The sequence below is a fragment of the Protopterus annectens genome, chromosome 3.part0, assembly GCF_019279795.1.
Source record: "Protopterus annectens isolate FY-2018-M chromosome 3.part0, PAN1.0, whole genome shotgun sequence".
NCBI lineage: Eukaryota > Metazoa > Chordata > Ceratodontiformes > Protopteridae > Protopterus > Protopterus annectens.
This window is the reverse complement of record NC_056731.1, coordinates 1,419,380,222-1,419,398,528: the sequence shown is the minus strand read 5'-3', so window position 1 is coordinate 1,419,398,528 and position 18,307 is coordinate 1,419,380,222. Positions and strand designations below refer to the sequence as shown.

Sequence of the window (18,307 nt, the reverse complement as noted above, 5' to 3'; positions counted from 1 at the left end):
TATAGGGCCTTGTACTCAAATGCTAAATATGCAGGTCTCAGGTATGTGTAGAGGCTATGAGAACAGATAGTGCTTGATGAAAGTAAAGCTTCTGCAGTACATTTACATGTGTCAGCCACTAGTTCAAAAAAGAAGTTATGTCTTACCATAACATTCCATCTGTGTTGTTGATCTTCAACCATTTATCACTGATGGGGTTATCGGTTCTCGGAACAGAGTCGGTCTTCTACCAAGCTCGCGCCAGCCAAAAACACTCGAACTAAGCTTTTACCCATAGTACCCTTCTCCCCATTAGCTCAGATTGAGTTTGCCTGTAATTAGTAAAGCGGAAGCTGTCTCTGGGCAAGAACTCTAATTCAGGAGTTGGACCCAAAGTATCCCCCAGGAGCCTCTAGAAGGGGGAAAGGGGAGTGGGACATGATGAACGGATGAAGATTAACAACACAGATGGAACGTTATGGTAAGACATAACTTCTTTATCTGTTGTTGTTGATCTTTATTCCATTCATCAAAGATAGGACAGAGTCCCCAGCTACCTTGTGTCACTTGGGCGGCCCTTATGGAAGAATATTCCTCAGCACCATTGAGCCAAATGAAGCTCCTCCTCTGGAGACCAGATCCAATTTGTAATGAGTGATAAAGGTATGAGGAGTAGCCCGTGTACCTGCTGTACAGATCATCCATGGAAGCTCTAGAATGAAATGCTACAGAAGTTGCCACTGATATGGTATAGTGAGCTTTGATTTTCTGTGGTGTAGACTTTCTCTCATGGTGATAAATGAAAATTATACAGTCTCTAAGCCATTTAGATAAGGTCACTTTAGAAACTGACTTTCCCATTTTAGGACCAGAGAAAGATATAAATAACTGGTCTGATTTGCGGATTGTTTTTGTCCTAAGTAAAATCTCAATTGCCTGTGGACGTCAACTAAATGTAAATGATACTCTCCTTTGTTTGAAAATTTAGGAAAGAAGACTGGTAGGTCAATAGTCTGATTAATAGAGAACTTAAAAATTACTTTGGGAAAGAAGGAAGGATTGGTCCAATGATACTCTGTCCTTATGGAAAATCAAATAAGGACACTTCATGCATAGAGTATGGAGCTCGGAAATGTGTCTGGCCGATGTAATGGCCACCAGAAAAAGAGATTTCCAGCACAGAAACTTGATGGCACAAGTGGCTGCAGGCTCAAAGGGAGGCTGTGTTAAAGACTGTAAGACTAGTGTGAGACTGGTGATCACTGGAAGTGGAGAAGCCAAGCTGTGAGCTTGAGACTGGTCAAGTTCGGGTGGCTCAACCCTTGTGGGTGAGAAATTAGATCTGGAGTTGGATCCAGGATCCATGGTCAGTGAAGTAGGTGAGGCCGGAGAAAGGGGAACCATACCTGTCAAGGCCAATAAGGTGCTATGAGGATCATTTTGCTTTTGAACCAAAGAGCTTTCTTCACAAATTGAGAAATCAAAGGGATGGGAGATAAGCATATATACTTCCTGTGGGCCAATCGAGGATTAGAGCATCCCTCGGGGACTCCTTCTGCAGGGGAATTAGGACGAAGTAGTTGTTGCATTTGTGGTTTGATGGGGAGGCGAATAGGTCACAGCAAGGCTGGCCCCAACGGCTGAAAATCTTTGCCGCTATGTTGGAGTTGAAAGACCACTTGTGAGGCAGGAGAATGCATCTCTTCAACTTGTCTTCAATCACACTGGAATTCCCTGGGATATGTGTTGCTCTCAGAAAGTGGTTGGAAGCTATCGACCATTGCCAAACTCTCATGGCCTCTCGATATAGGGGGTAGGACTTGGTTCCTCCTTGTTTGTTGATATACCAAACTACTGACATGTTGTCTGATTGGATAGCAACTGTTCCCAAAGGAAGGGCAGACTAGAATGCTTGCAATGCCAAAACCACTGCCCTCAGTTCTAGAACGTTTATATGCAGATTGGCCACTATATAAGACTGTGTGTCTTGGACTGTCATTGCCTGAAAATGCCCCCCCATCCACCCAATTAGGGAAGTGTCCGTGATCACAGTGGCACTGGGCTGAGAGGGTTGGAAGGGTCAACTCAAGTTCTGTCTCTGACTTCATCCACCAAGTTAGGTCTTGCTTGCATCGATTTGTTATTCAAATCTGGAAAGAGAAATGATGACAGTTTGGATACCACTGGGTTAATAAAAGCTATTGTAGGAGTCTCATGTGAAGTCTTGCAAGGGGTACTAATGATATTGATGCTGCCATTGAACCTAACAGCTGCAGGACCTCTCGAGATGAAACCATGTTGTGCCAGAGTATCATTCAGAGCTGGATCCTTAGTCTTTGTAACCTGTGATCTGAAAGAGAGATTAAGCAAGAACGGGTATTGAAAATCACCCCTATAAATTCCAAAGATTGGGCTGGAGTCAAATTGGATTTCTCCCAGTTTATAGAGATTCCCAGAGGATTTGCCAGCGAGAGGGTGTAATATAAGGCTACCGGTAGGTGTTTGGTGAGGGCAGTAAGGAGCCAATCGTCTAAATATGGAAACACTTGGAATACTTGTAGTCTCAAGTGAGCTGTCACTACTACCATGCATTTGGTGAACACTCTGGGTCTGTAGAGAGTCCAAAGGGCAGAGTGCGGAACTGGTAATGATTGGCTCCCAGCCGGAAGAGAAGAAACCTTCTGGAGTGTTTGTCCATTTTGATTTTATAATACACATCCTGAAGGTCTATCGAGCACATCCAATCGCCTTCCTCCAGAAAGGGGAGGATGGACTGAACCGTGACCATCCGGAATTTTGTCTGGGTGACAAACTTGTTTAAACTGCCGAGGTCCAAAATTGGTCTCCAGTCCCCTGGCTTTTTTGGCACCAAAAAGAATCTTGAGTAGAATCCGGATCTGATCTGGTCTGGTGAGACTTTTTGGATGGCTTTTTTAATACAGCTTTTCTACCTGTAGAGCTGGTTCTTCCCTTAGACTGGATGGAATATCAGGAATTTGTTTTGGTGGCTTTGGGTAGGAATCAAATGGAATTTGGTAACCTCTGGTTATTATCTTCTGCACCCAGGAATCGGTGGTAATTAATAGCCAGGCATTGTGTTTTACAGAAAGACACAAGTCCCCCGACTGCTTCCAGAGGAAAGCAATTGGGCAGCTCTTCAGAAGAGCTAGTAGGGTTGTCCAGAAAACAAGTCTCTTGAACCCTGATTATGTGGATCCCCTCTGCCTCTGTAGGGGTGTCTTCCAGAAGAGTTGCCCCCTCTGCCTCTGGGGGTGAACTCACCATGTCTGTCATGAAAAGGACCCTGAGACTTTTGGTGCAACACTTTTCCACTTCTCTGGTTCCTGGAGAAGGAACGTTTAGGACTGGAAAAACATACACCAACAGCAGACAGGGTCTTGCTATCCTGCTCACATTTGGCTAGAGTGTTCTTCACTTTAGGGCCAAACAGGGAAGATGTTTCCACTAGAGTGTTAAGGAAGGAAGACTTAAAGGGATCTGCGAAGTCACAAAGGTGCATCCAGGCGTGATGTCTCATAACTACACCTGAACCCGCAGCTCTTGCTTCCCCCTTCAGTTGTATGTGAAATTAACCTCATGGATGAATTAGATATTGATTCCAGGGTTGCTAGCTGCGAGACCACCTTGTCATTTACCTCATCAGGCACCTGTCCTGATACAGTACCAGAGAGTTCGGAGATTAGGTCTCTCTGGAATCTGGTGAAATGTACCAGGTAGTTCAAGGCTCGAACTGCAAAGGCCGATGAAGCAAAAACTCACTTCCCCAATCTGTCCACTGCTCAGGACTCTCTGTTAGGTGGGTGAACAGTGTAGCTCTCCTCGGTGAGCTCTTTCTTTGTGGCCACCGCCACCACCATCGCATCTACTGGTAAACGTTTGGACCAATGTGGATTTTCTTTAGGGGGAGAGAGACTCTTGTCTGGTCTCCATGGGATTGCCTCAACAGAGTCAAGGTTCCTCCAGTCGTGCTGCACCACAAGTTGAACTAGCTCATCTGCAGGTGGGAACACCCAAGAGGTAGATGGTCAAGCACAAAAAGCCTGCAGGAACATGGATTCCTTGGAAGAAGGGTTTTTGGGCTTCCAATCACCCCTCTGTTTCAACATCTCAAAGGAAACATGGGGTGATCGTGGGGACCCTTCCACTTCATTGTAATTCATATCTTCTGTAAGGGACTCCTCAGGGGAATCCACATGCTTCCTCTTGCACAATTTCTTCTTGGAACTTCTTCAGTGGGAACTTGTGAGGAGGACCTGGAGGAAAGGTCACCTTGCACTAGGGTCTTCTGGGGATCTCGTTCTCGATGTCCCGGGATGGTGGCCTGTGACAGCTGCAGCTCAGGGAGAGGACACAGTTGGGGTTCTGAGGCCGCAGGCTTGCCTACAGAGGCAAGGGCCCTCTCCACTGCTTGGAACACAGGGCCACCTGAAGAGGGGTGGGAGCTCAGAACCGAGAAGGACAACCTCGGAACCAAGGTCACACCCCACTCTGTTGAGCCCATTCCTAAGAATGGAGCCTCAAGAGGGATTGGTACTGACAGGGCACCTGGCACCATGGATAGCACTGTAGACAGGGTCGGAACCAAACTCGGTACCAAGGAGCCTGTAGTCCAATCTTGAGTCTGAGGAAGACCAGATTCTGAAGGAGCCGAAGGCCAAAAGGTCGGCTCCGGAGTCAAAGTGAGATCCACTACTGGCGCTGAAGCTGTGGGTGCCAAACGAGGCGTCGGTTTCATGGGCTTCGAAACCTGCAAGGAGGAAAAAAGGAGGAGGGTAAGATTAAGTCCATGAAGCAATATTTCCAAGTCCAAGAAGGGATTGGGTTTTTCAATCTGTAGGAATCCCCATGGCTGTCAGCAGTTGGTCCACAAGTGCACCACGTCTAGTTCGGAGAGGCTCCTGGTGGATCTCATGGATATCCCTGACGGGGACTCTGGTCGCACTAAGAAAAGGTATATACCTGCCCAAGAAAGGATCCAATGACGGGGAATATCGAGTCTGTGCTTGAGTGTTGAATAGCACCATCGTCTCCAATTTTGAGACGATTGAGGGAGGTAAGTGGTACCATGGAAAAACCCGGTACCACAGGAAGGCTCGGTGCAGAGATCAGTGTGGAGGTCAAAATCTGCGATTTAGGCATAGTCTGTGCCATAGACGGTGTCGAAGGAGGCGCTGATGATACTACTATAGTAGATGGTACTGAAGTCGGTGCCGTAGAAGCTGGTTTCTGGTCCGGAATGGAAAGTTTCGCCATTTTAGGTTTAGGTGGTCTTTCCTTCTCACCAGAGGGTGAGGAGGGAACTGAATGTGGCCTCTTTCTTTTTCCTAGGAGGGGGGTAAAGCCTCCAATGCAAAGAGAACCTCTGAATAAGGGCGATTTAAGAAGGCCCTTTAGTATCAACTTATTCATTCTTTCATTCAACATACGAGAACTAAAATCCTGACAAATAGAGCAAGGTGGTTGAACAGAGAGATGAGGCACTCCCAAACAATACACACAGTCATCATGAGTGTCGTTATTTGACATTTTTCTCCTACACTTCAGACATTGTTTGAAACCTGAAGTGCCCTTTTTTTCAAACATGTTAAATTATAAGTACTACCAAAGGCAGAGCAAAAAACAAGTAAATAAAGTATTAATATTATATAAACAGGGCAAAGAACCAGAGGGAAAAGTAGCAACAATGTTAGTAGGAGATTACCACAGTGGGTAGGGAAGAAGGGTGTGTACCAGCGATGGTACAAAGATTACCAAAAGGTAGTTTAACAGGAAAGTTTTGAAAAAGTGATAGAAACTTAGTGATAGTTTTACAAGGGCAGAAATTAATAAAATAACAGTTGAATAAAATTATCAAGACTTTCCAATAAGCAATATATATCAAAAAATATAAGACTTAGCTAAGAGCTGGCTTGAACTCAGCTTTACGGCTACGAGGCAAACGAGATCTGGGGTAACAGGGAGAAGGGTACTATGGGTAAAAGCTTAGTTTGAGAGTTTTTGATTGGCACGAGCTTGGTATAAGACCGACTTGGTTCCGAGGATGGAACCGATAACCCCATCAGTGATGAATGGAATGAAGATTAACAACATCAGATCAAATGTTTGCTGAAACCTCACACTGGCCATCTCAAAGCATACCATGCAAATTAGTTTATTAACTGTACAGGTAACATGTAGAATGTGAATGCTTGTTATGAGCTCATTTATGTGACAAGAAATGCACACCCTTGACATAAATTAGGATACAGATTTGTTACCTGCCACCACAAAGTTGCAGACAAATACACACTTAAAGTATAAAAAAAGACTGACTATACTTGAAATAGTGGGCTAGTTATAGGTGGGAGGCAAATAGCACTGAGCCAGAACTTCTTTCTTGGGGAGGAAGACAAAGGCTGTTACAGTGATTAACAAGACAACTATGGAGACTGGAAATTTTTCACCAGTCAAGCACCATGTGGGGGTTTGCTATCAGATATCCAATGCAGAGAACAAGAGTGGAAGTATAAATGCACTTGAGGCATAGATGTCAATGCATGATCGTGCCAAATTAATGGTAGACTACAGGAAAGTATAATAAAAAACTCATATTTCTTGCAGTGACATAGGTTCATAGGTGTGTACTAGGCTAATGGCCCTGGAGCCTTTACAAGCCTAGGCCATAGAATTGCACTGGCATTGTGCCGCCCGATGTTAGTTCCCATTGCCTCTATCGAGTAGAGCCACTGGAGTGATCCCGGGGTGAACTTTCTATTTCCCATCTACTCATAAAGATTTCTTTTGAAGAGGGCCAGTGAGGTGCTCTGCTTGACACGTATGGGAAGTCTATTCCAGAGCATGGGCAGTCTCTGAGTTATGAACTTGTCCCTCCAGCATGTTCTATTGATTGTGGTAATCAGGCTGAGGTCTCTGGAGTGTGTGGTGTGGAGGGATTGGGATTTCTTTAGATGTAGCATTTCTAACAGAACAGGGTCAGACATGGCTTTGTAAGTCAAGCAGAGATCACCTCTTAGTAGACGATATGAGACAGAGAACAGCTGGAGTTTTTTTGAGTCTGTCCGTGTAGGACATGTGTTTAAGGCCTAGGATCCTCTTTTGATGTACTTTTGTGGCCTCTCCAGCTGTTGCAGGTGTCTAGTAAGGTACATACCAAATGGGGCATTGTACTCGATGATTGGTCTACTGAGGGAAGAGTAGAGAGAGATAATGACCTTTTTCTTCCTGGATGCAAATCCCTTGGTAATGAGATGTGCCACACAGAAGGACTTTCTGACCACAGTGGCAGTGTGGTTGTCGAAGGAGAGTTTGCTGTCAACCTGTGTCCCCAGATCTCTTATAATGCCCTCAGTGTTCAGTGGGCTCCCATTGATGTGGTAATTAATGGGAACTGAGCTTTTCCCAAAGGGGATGACGACACATTTTTTGGCATTAAGCTTAAGGCCATGGTTTTGACACCAGTCATTGGTCTCATTGAGGCCTTTCTGTAGGATGTCTGCATCACTTGAGGAGTTAATAATGGCTCCCAGCTTGCAGTCAACTGTGAACTTGGTCAGCCAGAGCCCTCTTTGTTGGCCTGGACTTCTGAGAAGTAGATGCCAAACAGGAGAGGACCCAGGACCGATCCCTGTGGGACTCCACATGGTGATTAAATCACCACCATCCAACCCTCATGCATGTAAAACAGACAAGTCATACACCTGGAGCAGCTGGAAAAATAAAACAGCAATTTCAAATTATTAGTTCTGTTTATTGTTATTTGACTGCAGAAATTATTGCTTTACTGACATTTTTAATTGTGTGTAGTCTTGAGATAAACTGTTGGTTTATTTCAGTATTTTCATTGACTCTGTAAGTAGAAAGGAATAGAGCAAAAAGAGCAATTATTTTAAACATCACTGACTGAGCCTCAGTTTTTAACAAAATAACTATGTACCTATAGAGCTTCAAGTATTCTTAAAAGTACAGATGGCTAGGGTACTTCTATCTGAACAAATTGCCATTTTTCGTAAGCAACACACACAGGAGCATATTATATTAGCAGCCGTGGTGCTGCGGTAGCGTTGTCGCCTCACAGCAAGATGTTGTCGCGTTCGATTCTCAGCTAGAGTGTCTTTTGTGTGGAGGCAAGCGTGAATGGGCGTGTCTTCGTTGAAGGTTGTGCGTCAGGGCTGGTAACTCGGCACGTAAAAATCCACTACCAAACATTAGCTCACTAGAGTTCCGCTGTGGCGACCTCTAACCAGGATAAGCCAAATGACACAACATAGGGCACCTGACTAAACAATGTACATTACAAGCTGTGTATTACTATATGGACAAACAGATGGGACTGCCATATTCCTCAGTGGCAGAGTCCTTTTTAGCCTCAAGGCCTTACACAATTGTCAGCAATTCATAAAGTACTCCATTGCTTGCATTAAAGGGTGTGGTAAAAAGGCCCTATTTACATGATGCTGTATCAATGCATTCAGAGAGACATTTAAGGAAATGAAGAACCATCTCATTATTGGCTAATTTGCAGGTCTCTGAACTGTTATTAACTACCACGAGTGCAGATCAGCACTTTCCTGTGGTACTTAACATCGTCTTAGCACAGGCACCTCTCTCATTCACTCGCGAACACAATACACACATTCACCCCCCCCCCCAACACACACACACACACACACACCACATACCCATTCCCTGTTCCTAGGTTCTGATAATGTCCTCAGTTTCTCTTTGCCTGCCCTCAAAAATCATGAATGATTTCAGTCAATCATTAATGCCAGACATTAGAGTTTTACAAAGTAAATCCATGGCAGTGTAAAAGATGTTATCCTAACAACTCCCTAACTTGAGGTATAACTAAAATACATCAATAATTTTGTCCTGCCATTAATTTTGGCCTTGTCTTGATGTCTTCCGCTATCAGGCTAAGAGGTATTTCCTGTCCCTCTCCCTCATAAGACACAAACTGTTGCAGGCATTGAATAATGCCAGAGATCCCCATTATATGTTAAGAAAAAACATGCTGCACTAATTTATCAGCTAGCGCAGCGGGTTAGTGCTGTGGCTTCCTGTGCTAAGGGAGTATGGTTCAAATCCTTCCTCCCTCATTTGTAAAAAAAAAAAAAAAAAAAAAAAAAAAAAAATCTGAATATTACTTTTATACACACTATCCCCGGTGTGTAGTTGTGGTGCAAAGAACTAATCTTCTGTAGGAGGTGAAAGGATACAGGGGTGAATTCCCATTTGTTGCCTTTTAAGGCATGCTAGTCAAAAGTATCACTGGTGTCTAGTAGTTCCCACTGCACTTTTTTTTTTTTTTAATCAAGTGCCTTACAACATGCTATACTGAATATCCTGGTGCCTAGTGTCCCCCGAATCCATTGCGTTTAGGTGACATTCAGGAAAGAGTTTAAAGTGTTTTCCCTGATACTTGTTCAGTGCCATTTTGGCAGGAATCTAAAGAGTTACCACCATTGTCTAAAGGTTTCCCCCCTCACCCCCAATTCTTGCTTTGTTTATGTGCTGTTGAGGCATGAGTTTAAAGAGTTATCCCTGGTATCTACTTGCTCCCCAAATATCTCAAACCCTGCTAGTTTTAAGTGTAGTGAAGGCACAAGATTACAGAGTTATCCCTGGTGTGTAGTGTTTCCTCCAACCTCCCCATCCCTATTCCGTATATATAAAGAGTTATCCCTGGTATCTAGTGGTTCCCCAACCCCCGATCCCTTTTCTGTGTAATTGCCTTTCAGGCACAAGTTTAAAGAGCTATCTCTGGTGTCTAATGGATTCCCCCCACCCCTGATATCCATTCTGTTTAAATGTCATTCAAGCATGAGTTTAAAAAGTTATCCCTGATTTCTACTGGTTCCGCCTCTTGAATCCCATTCTGTTTAAGTGACATTCATGAATGAGTTTAAATGTTATCCGTGGTGTCTAGTGGATTCCCCCTAACCCTGATTCTCATTACTTTTCAGTATCGTAAAGGCATAAATTTTATCCCTGCTGACTAGAGATCTAACCAACCCAAGTAGCTGCAGTTCTTGCTGGTGGCCAGTGTTCCCCCTGACTTATTGCTGCAGGCTTTGCTCCTTAGTTTAGGGGTGTGTGGAGTATGATAGCCACCCAAACCACCATTATCACTCAGCCCTCTTTCCACTCACAGACACACTCATATGTGTGTGCACTCACACACACACACACACACACACACACACACACACACACACACACACACACACAAGCAGCCTCTCACATACTCTCAAAAATACACACCCTAAGACTACCTGATCAAAAAACATCCCAGCACCTATCTCTGCCGTGATGGATGAGCATGGCCTTTTAGTCATGTTCAATACCATGAGCAGCCAGAAGCAGCTGTGTTAATCTATGCAACCAAGTGATTCAATGTCCTACTGCAGGCAGTTCAGAGGGGAAAGCACAAAGCTTATTAGCAAATGCCTCTCTTCCTGCATGACCCATTAGCATCTAGTACAGCAGCAAAGAAAGTCTGCCATGGTGCTGCACATCTTCATGTGGTAGGGCAGTCTCTGAATTTGAAAAGTTTACTGTAAAGTGTACACCTTGAGGAAACTTTTATGAATCCCCCCATGCTTTTTTCCAGATAATGACACATTTAATTTATGCAAATACATATAAAATCATCTCTGAAATATCTACTGAGCATCTTCCATGGCCAGTAGAAATACAGTAGGGTTGCCATGTAGGCTGAAGCCTACAACTGGTACAAGACAAGGATGTCATCATATCACTCCACAGACTTTATATGTGAACCTGCCCTGACAGCAATACAGAGATATCACTTGGTTCAGGTGGTCTGATGGGGTGAAACAGAAAGCAACATTATTTGCTAATGATGTGTCTGTTTCAACACCTCTCCTCGTCACTGGAATTATTAAAGAAATAGGAATATGTTAGGAATTAATCATCATATACAATCTGAAAGCATTTAGACAAAAATAATGTTCAGAAGATGTGAAACATGCACCTCTTTAAGCTGGTGTGTCCTACATATTCAGTGGTTAATTCTACTTGTATGTTATGTTTCCATGGTTTCTGATACACATGCAATTATTATCAAGCCGATTCTGGGTGAATGACACTATTGCTGTGCTTGCCATGTATCTAGAAGTTTCTCAGCTATTAAGCTACGTGACCACTCTACCTATTGCTTCTGTTCTCCATGAGTATGGATTATTTATCATATCTGTTAAATCATCTAAGGTATTTCGACTTTTTTCCAAGTTGTAGTAGTGTGGCCCACCAGTGCTCAAACATTTACGAATGCATACTGCCTCTTATCCAGCGAGGCAAACACAGACATTCTGGAACTTCACAAACCACAAATGCTCCATAGCCTCTACAAAATTCTCTAAAGAGTAGGCATAGATGCTGCAGCCAAAATTATGGGCACTAGGTAATCTGTACACAACACTGGTACATGGCAGTAGGGCAACTCCTTGAAAACATCCAGCATTTTCTAGTCCCAGTGATTGTTGTTCCACCTTTATAACTATTCCTTTCCCCCTCCCGACCTAAATCATCATTGCTGGCAACCAGTACAAAAAAAGTACAGTTGTGTACACTTACCATAAATGTAGATGTTCGAGTGTATTCACTGCTGAAGTCATTATATTTGGGTTATCTGCTTGCAGTAGCCCTCAGTCGGCCTGATTATCAGCGTCTTGGGTCCTGCGTCAGTTGCTGTCTCACCTTCCATGACGTCAGGTAGACAGGGGTATAAAGCATGCAGCCGATGCCATTACATCAGTTTTTCTTGCCCCAGATGTCAGGTGACCCCCTAATGGGAAGCAATAATATATATATATATATATATATATATATATATATATATATATATATATATATATATATATATATATATATATATATATATATATATATACACACACAAGGTTACACCTCCAACAAAAAAGCAAATACACCAAAAAGCTTTTAAGCATAGTAAAGGAGAATAGAGGTATAGCCAAAAGACGTCAGGGGGCTGGAGGGAGGGTCATCACATTTGGGTAGATTCCCAAAGCTAAGGATAGGAGGAGGAATTTAGACAACATTAGGACCAGCTATAAGGCCCTGCAAGACTGCTGTGGCAAAGCCAGCTCTGGATTTAGAGAAAATTGGCAAATGGTAATGCTTGGTGAAAGTATGTACAGAACTCCAGGTAGCAGCTTCTAGGATGTCTCTGGTAGGGACACCTCTGAGGAAGGCTGTAGACGTAGATGCAGCACTGGTTGAATGGTGTCTAATCCCCTGTGGGATAGGCTTTCCACAGTGCTTATAGCAGAAATGAATGCAATGGCCTATCCATTTAGAAATGATTTGCTTTGAAATAGCCTTCCCCTCTGCACCTGCAGCAAATGTCACCAGCAGTTGTTCAGATTTCCTTTCAGATTTAGTCCTGTCCAAGTAAAATCTAAGATGTTCTTCGTGTTTCACTGTTGCAGTCATTAAATTTGGGTTATCTGCTTGCAGTAGCCCTCAGTTGGCCTGATTAACAAAGTCTTGGGTCCTGCATCGGTTGCTGTCCCTTCTTCCATGACATCAGGTCATCAGGGGTATAAAACATGCAGCTGACGCCATTACATCAGTCTTTCTTGCCGTGCGGTGCCCGAAGCAGAAGCAGTTTGTAAGTGCCGGTCGGCCGACTCCTGAAATTTTCATTTTCGAGTTTCAGTACCAAAGTCTTCAACTAAAGCTAAGTACCCCGTTGGGGAAACTTTTTCTTGCTCCTTACCGATGTCAGTAAAAGTTAATAATTGCATTACTTGTGGAAAGCAAACACCTCACAAAGATTTTCATTCGTACTATATTTCTTGCCTAGGCCCTGACCACGACATACCTCGCTGTCAGTTTTGTGCTTTATTTATTTCTTTATTTACAGTTTGATTACCGGGGAAAGTCCACTGGGTCAACCTGGCCCATTTTCAGTGGAGGCCCGGGGAGAAAAGCTATGATAATGCATTGAAAAACAGTTTACATACACATAGAAAATAGTTTACATTCTAAATTTGCAAGAAAAAAAAAATACATACAGGATTTGCAAGAAAGGTATGACAATGCATTAGTAGTTTACAAATATGATTACATGAAATACAACCTTGTACCAGATAACAATTCTGTAGAACCGATTAAAATTAAGCTTTTCATTGAGTATAGGAAGTAGAAATTCGCTGAAAGTGTAAAGGTTGCACTGATATTTGACATGATTAGTTTGGATCCACAAAAGGTAGTGAAATATGCTTTACATGCCCAATTTGAGTAGAAAGAAATACTCTATATTTACAATATGTACATGTGTTGTTGAACAAATATAGCTGTGGGAGTGGAAGAAGTAGGGCGAGGGATAAAGCAGCAGGAGATTGCTAGATTTGATAGAGTTGAAAAAGTGCCTGAGGGAGATATAGAGGGCTTATGTACCAGTAGGGGGAGACTCTTGTGGCTTGCAGTGATCAAAACTCATGTAGGGAGGAGGCAGGGGTACATTTAATCAGGGCACTATCTGTTGTCAGTATATTTTTGCCTTTAAATATTTTGGTTCTCTGTTTAATTATCCAGAAATGTTGTCGGTTAGCCATCAGACTACCGGTATTTCGAAAAAATTCAAAAATAAAGATAGAGACAGGCCACCGAGTTCCAAAACTGCCGATGACGCTTCTCCTAAGCTAGTCGCCAGTTCACTGGTACTCAGTGAGGCGCTTTCACAGCCCGATACCCGCTACTTCTGATTCGCAGGCCTCTACCGAGACCCATTCAGAGTCCGGTATGCCGCGAGATGCTTCAACTATTGAACCCGCGGATGTCTCTACCTTGGATGGGTCCAGAGCTGCTGTGCAGGCACTGGCTTCTGGGGGTGTATTCAGGCCTATGGACTTGCATATTAAACTGACACCTCCTTCTTCATTTAGGTCTAAATTTCGAACCATGCCTAAAAAAATGACGCCCAGGCCGCATGCTCAGGCCTCTATGCCTAAAAAACAAATGATAAGAATGGCTGAAGATCTTATAACTCAAATCAGGGGAAGCCAACCTCCTCCCTCTAAGAGACCTAGGACTGAAGTTGTTTATGAATCTTCTGACCAGGATTCTGATTTTTCTGATTCTTCTGATGATCTGGATTTGCCCTTATCTACTTGTGAGGATTCTGATGCAGAGGACTCTATTCCCTCTGCTTCCCCTCCAGAGGATTTTTCTTTTGGTGAAACCTTACATACTCTAAGGGAGCATTTCCACTGGGAAAGCCAGGATTTTTCTGATTCAAAAAAGAGGCTTAGGGATTTCTTACTCCTGCCTCAGCATAGGCTTTTAGCTATTCCTCCTGTACTAGACATTGTTGATGATGCTTTTTCGGAATCTAGTTTGGCACCTGATGCTTTGCCTCCTGCTCCCAGAAAACCTGACAGATATTACAGGGTTCCTGATTCACACAAAAGTTCCTTTTTAAAAATCCTATTGCAGATCCAGAAACTATTTCACAGGGACCCAAGGGCATTAAGGCTTCTACTGTTGAAAATCCTACCCCTTTTGATAGAGACTCCAGGGCGCTGGATAGATGGGGTAAGAAGGTTTACACTTCTGCAACCTTGGCCATTAGGGCTTTAAACTGCCAGTTTCATATGTTAAAGTATCAGCAACATATTATTGGATTGCCTAAACAGAAAATGATGTTGATTCCTGACTGTGCGGAAAATAAAGAATTACAGGATTTAACGCATTCTGCTGAACAGGTTGGAAAACATACTTTGCAATGTGGATTTGATTCATTAGAAGCCTCTTGCAGGGCTGCTGTTACTGGGTCTGTGCTCAGAAGGCATGCTTAGCTTAAGGAACAATCTTTGCCTGATCATGTTAAAGCTAAATTGTTGGATGCTCCCTTAAATCAGGACCGTCTGTTTGGCAACAAGGCTGAGGAAGTTCTTAAAAAGATGGAAGATAAAGCTAAATCTATGCAAACTGTTAAAGATTTCTTACAAGTTCAGCCTCCTAGATTTAGTAGGCACTGGTCGTCTAAGAATTGGTCCTTTCCAGCCCCTTCCAGGTCTTCTCAAGCCAAACCCAGACACAGCAGAAACCCCAGGTTTCAGTCTCGGGGGACACACAAGACTAAGCAGTGGGGGTTTCCGCACCAAAATCAGGGAGTAGTAAGACTCCCCACTATGGAAAATTGTCACAATGACTCGCCTTTAAAACTTCCAAGCACTTCCCAACTGAATGCTCCTTTAGGTGGAAAGATTGGTCTGCTTGCCAAAAACTGGGAACTCATTACCCAGGACAAATGGGTTTTAAATATAGTGTCCCAAGGATACAGACTTCACTTCCACACCTTACCAACTCCAAGCGGGTGGCCAGATCTACCCCCAAATCAGTGGGCAGAGGCCCAAAATCAAGTACTCTCTCGCTTAAGCATGGGGGCTATTCAGTTGGTACCAGAAGAGGAAAATGGACAAGGTTTGTATTAGAGACTTTTTCTGGTACCCAGAAAAGACAATACATGGCGTCCTATCCTGGACCTTTCTACTCTAAATACCTTTTTGGTGATTTCAAAATTCAAGATGCTGACTCTTCACCAGCTGCTTCCTATACTAGGCAAAGATGCATGGTTGGCAACACTAGACTTAAATAGAGGCATACCTGCACATCCCTATCTGGGAGTCTTGCAGAAGATACCTACACTTCAAAGCATGCGACATGCACTATCAGTTCTCTGCACTGCCCTTTGGCTTATCTACTGCGCCCAGGGTATTCACAAAATGCCTAGCTCCAGTCATTGCATTCTGCAGGCAAAGAAATATTCAAATATATCCATACCTGGATGATTGTCTAATTCAGGCAGAAAGCCAGGACATACTTTTGAATCATCTGGCCTTTGTTCAAAGGGTAGTGACTTGTCTGGGGTACACCATAAATGAAAAGAAATCACACCTGGTACCCTGTCAACAAATTATATTCCTGGGAGCAAGCTTGAATACAACTTCCCAGATGGCTTTCCTCATGCCAGAGAAATGGACTCATTTGACAACCTACTTCAAACAAGTGGCCACAAAAACCCAGTTATCTGCAAGGCAAATACTGCAGGCCTTGGGGTTCATGGCCTCCTGCATTCTTCTAATTCCATATGCAAGGCTGCATATGAGGAAACTGCAATTGTTCTCAAAAGCCTATGGTGTCAACATTCACAGGATCAAGAAGCTATGCTTTCTATCATACCTTGTCTATGCCTAGAGTTCCTTTGGTGGGCAGAGACCTGCCACCAAAACAAGGGACTACCATTCACAATACCCCCTGCCACCCAAACCTTAACAACAGACGCATCAGACTATGCATGGGGGGCTCACCTGGCAGGGAAGTGCATTCAGGGCAAATGGAACCCAAGTCAAATGCACCTACACATAAATCAAAAGGAAATGCTAGCTGTACAGAATGCTCAGACAGCCCTCAAGGAACACACTCTTCCAGGACAACTAATGGTAAAGACGGACAACACCACAGTTATGTGGTACATAAACAAGCAGGGGGGGTACACACTTTTACCCCCTCTGCAGACTAGCCATGGCATTGTGGAACACAGCCTTGAGCTACCAAGTGGATCTACAAGCTCAATTCCTGCCAGGAAAACTAAATGCACTGGCAGATGGACTAAGCAGAAACCTCATGGACCCACACGAGTGGAAACTGGAACCAAGGATTTTCAACATGTTGACAAGCAAATGGGGGAGCCCATATATAGACCTGTTTGCCCCCCCCCCCAGAACCATCAATTGGACAAATTTTGCACAAGGATTCCCCACAAACTTGCTTGGAAATTGGATGCTGCATCCTTCAGCTGGAAAAATCTACCTGTTTATGCCTTTCCTCCTCTGCCTCTGCTCTCCAAGGTACTACTAAAGATCAAACAGGGCAAGCCAAGGATGATTTTAATTGCACCAGACTGGCCATGCCAACATTGGTACCCCTCCTGCGCAGTGCGTCACGCTTGGCCCCATGGCACCTGGCTCAGACTTCTTCTCTGTTGTCTCAGCAGGAGAACCAGATTCTGCACCCTCAGCTGCAAACCCTGAACCTAGCAGCCTGGCTAATTACCTAATCTCTCCTTTACCACCCCCTCAGTAAATCAGTGATGGATATCATTTTAGAGGCTAGGAGCCCTAGTACTAGAAAATCTTATGCTGCAAAATGGAAAAGATTTTGTACCTGGAACCAGTCTCAAGGGATGAGCACAGCATTGCCCAGTTTACCTCAGATTCTACAATATTTGAGATGCTTCATAAGGGCTTGTCCTTTTCCTCCATCAAAATTCATGCCTCAGCCATTTCAGCTCATTATAGCATAGAGCCTCCCCTCTTCTCTCACCCACTGCTCAAGCAGTTCCTCAGAGGGGCCAAAAATGTAAAGCCACCGAGGAGAGCTCCAACTCCAGCCTGGGACCTTAACTTTGTCTTGGAGAAATTCACTCTTCCTCCTTTCGAACCAGCTGCTATTGCAGATTTAAAATTCCTTTCCTGGAAAACAGCTTTCCTTTTAGCAATCACTTCTGCAAGAAGGGTATCCAAGTTACAGGCCCTTATGGCAGGGGAGCCTTTCATCATCTTTCATGCGGACAGGATGGCCCTCAGAACCAATCCCTCCTTCATGACCAAGGTGGTATCCAGTGTGGCTCTTAATCAGTCCATTAATTTGCCTACCTTCTTTTCTAACCCACAGAACAAAGGGGAATGGATACTGCACTCTTTAGATGTGCACAGACAACTGAAATTCTACTTGGACAGGACTAAACCTCAAAGGAAATCTGAACTGCTGGTGGCATTTGCTGCAGGGACAGAGGGGAAAGCTATTTCAAAGCAAACCATTTCAAAATGGACAGGCCACTGCATTCATTTCTGCTATAAGCACCATGGAAAACCTATCACACAGGGCATCAGACCCCATTCAACCAGGGCTGCATCTACCTCTACAGACTTTCTCAGGGGCTTCCCTACAAGGGACATCCTAGAAGCTGCTACCTGGAGTTCTGTACATACTTTCACCAAGCATTATCATTTGCCAACTTTCTCTAAATCCAGAGCTGGTTTTGCCACTGCAGTCTTGCAGAGCCTTACAGCTGGTCCTAATTCTATTTAAATTCCTCCTCCCAACCTTAGCTTTGGGAATCTACCCAAATGTGAAACATGAAGAACATAGTACAGTTGTGTACACTTACCATAAATGTAGATGTTCAAGTGTATTTACTGTTGCAGTCCTGGTTACCCTCCCTCCAGCCCCCTTTCTTCTTTTAGCTATACCG

The 18,307-nt window shown here is 43.8% G+C and overlaps 1 protein-coding gene across 1 annotated transcript in view; it reads right to left on the bottom strand.

Moving 5' to 3' along the window:
• Positions 1–18,307, bottom strand: part of NSMAF (neutral sphingomyelinase activation associated factor) — a 2,091,028-nt gene that overhangs the window by 553,780 nt on the left and 1,518,941 nt on the right. The gene's annotated exons all lie outside the window — the stretch shown is intronic.